Raw genomic sequence first — 2,648 nt, 5'->3', positions numbered from 1 at the left:
AGCAGCAACACTATAAAAAAAAAGATGTGGGTTTTGGCTTAAATGTAGTCAAATAGATCAAATAACAGAATAGAGAATCTAGTGATAGATCTGTATACAGGCATACCTCAGAGATACTGTGGGTTTGTTTCTGGACCACTTCAATAAAGTAAATATTAGAATAAAGTGAGTCACAAATCTTTTTTCAGCTTCCCAGTGCATATAAAAGTTGTGTTTCTACTGTAGTGCATTAAAGGTGGAATACTATTATGTCTAAATATAATACACTTAGTTTAAACATGCTTTATTGGTAAAAACGCTAACCATCATTTGAGTCTTTATTAGTCATAATTATTTTGCTGGTGGAAGATCTTGCCTCAGTGTTGATGACTGTGACTAATTAGGGTGGTGGTTGCCGAAGGTTGAGGTGACCATAGCAATTTCTTAAAATAAGATAGCAATGAAGTTTGTCACATAGATCTTTTTCTCTGTAGTGTACAAGGCTACTTGAGACAGTTTACTTACAGTAGGACTTCTTTCAAAATCAAAAGTCAATCCTCTCAAACTTGTTGCTGATGTATCAATTAAGTTTATGTAATATTCTAAATACTTTGCTGTCATTTCAACAACTTCATAGCATCTTCATCAGTAATAAATTCCGTCTCAAGAAACCACTTTATTTGCATATCCATGAGAAGCAACTCCATCCGTTTAAGTTTTATCATGAGATTACAGCAATTCAGTCTCATCTTCAATGTCCACTTCTGATTCCAGTTCTCTTGCTGTTTCTACCACATCATCAGTTCCTTCCTCCACTGTAATCTTGAACCCCTCAAAGTCATCCATGAGGGTTGGAATCAGCTTCTTCCAAAATTCCATTAATATTGATATTTTCACCTTTCCCCATGAATCATAAATGCCTTTAATGGCATGAGAATATGGATGTTGTGTTATCAGGCATGAAAATACCATTAACCTCATTGTGCCTCTCCATCAGAGTTCTTGATTGACCAGGTGCAATGTCAATGAACAGTAGTAATTTGGAAGGAAATTTTCTTTTTTTTTGAACAGTAAGTCTTAACAGTGGGTGGCCTTAAAAAATTCAGTACATGATATTGCAAACCGATGTATTGTCATTCAGGCTTGTTCTATTTATAGAGCACAAGCAAAGTTAATTTAGCATCATCCTTAGGGACTCTAGGATTTTTAGAATGGTAAATAAGGACCGGCTTCAACTTACAGTCACCAGCTGTACTAGTTCCTAATATGAAAGTCAACCTGTCTTTTAAAGCTTTGAAGCTGGAGATTGACTTCTCTTCTCTAGTTATGAAAGTCTTAGATGACATTTTCTTCCCCAAAAGGCTGTTTCATCTGTATTAAAATCTGTTTTTTAGTGTAGCTACCTTCTTTAATGATCTTCACTAGATCTTCTAGATAACTTGCTGCAACTTTTCCATCAGCACTTGCTCCTTTACCTTGTACTTTTATGTTTTGGAGATGGCAACTTTCCTTGAACCTCATGAACCAACCTCTGCTAGCTGTTCCACTTCTTATCATTTGTGTGTTCACTCGAGCAGTACTTTAATTTCCTTCAAGAACTTTTCCTTTGCACTCACAACTTGGCTAACTGTTTGGCACAAGAGGCCTAGCTTTCAGCCCATCTTGGTTTTCAACAATTCTTCCTCACCAAGTTTAATAATTTCTAATTTTTAACTTAAAGTGAGAGATGTGGCTTGAATACTTAGAGACCATTGTAGGGTTATTAATAGACTGATTGTAGTAATGTTGGGTCTCAGGAAATTGGGAGGCCAGAGGAGAGGGAGAGAGACAGAGGAATAACTGGTCAGTCAAAACACTCACATTTGTTGATTAAGTTTGCCATCTTATATGGAAGTGATTTGTGCCACCTCAAAGAATTGCAATACTAACATCAATATCACAAATCAAAGATCACTATAACAAATACGATAGTAATGGAAAGCTAGAAATACTAGAAGAATTACTAAAAGAGAGGCAGAAAATGAGAAAATGCTGTTGCAAAAAATGGTGCCAATAGACAATAAACTTACTTGACATAGAGCGGTCACATAGTATCTGCAAAGTGCAATAAAATAAAAGTGAAAATGAAAGTCGCTCAGTCGTGTCTGACTCTTTGTGATCCCATGGGTTGCATAGTCCATGGAATTCTCTAGGCCAGAATACTGGAGTGGGTAGTCTTTCCCAAAACACGCCAGAATACTGGAGTGCGTAACCATTCCCAAGAACAATTTATTTCTGAAAATACTCTAATGGAATTCAGTAGGAAAAGGTAACTATCTTCAACAAATGATACTGGAACAATTGGAAATCTGATTTTAAAAAAGGGCTAATACAAATTAACGTCAACTTGTATCTTGTAATTAAACCTAAGTTAATCATACATGTAAATGTTCAACCTAATACTATAAACATTCTAAAATAAAACAGAGGAATACATTCTCAGGTTTTTGCTTATTTATTTGATTTTGGCTGTGCAGGGTCTTCCTTGCTGCATGGGCTTTTTTCTCATTGCAGTGAACAGGGACCACTCTCTAGCTACAGTGTACAGGCTTCTCATTGCAGTGGCTGCTCTTGCTGTGGAGCACAGGTTCTAGGACATGCAGACTTCAGTAAATGTGGCACATGGACCC

At 36.4% G+C, this 2,648-nt stretch overlaps 1 pseudogene; it reads right to left on the bottom strand.

The window, feature by feature from the left end:
• Positions 1-330: 330 nt before the first annotated feature.
• On the bottom strand, positions 331-2,055 carry LOC128045547 (tigger transposable element-derived protein 1-like; annotated as a pseudogene).
• Positions 2,056-2,648: the final 593 nt, after the last annotated feature.

Source organism: Budorcas taxicolor, chromosome 3 (genome assembly GCF_023091745.1).
Source record: "Budorcas taxicolor isolate Tak-1 chromosome 3, Takin1.1, whole genome shotgun sequence".
Taxonomy (NCBI): domain Eukaryota; kingdom Metazoa; phylum Chordata; class Mammalia; order Artiodactyla; family Bovidae; genus Budorcas; species Budorcas taxicolor.
This window is presented reverse-complemented; position numbering and strand designations above follow the sequence as displayed.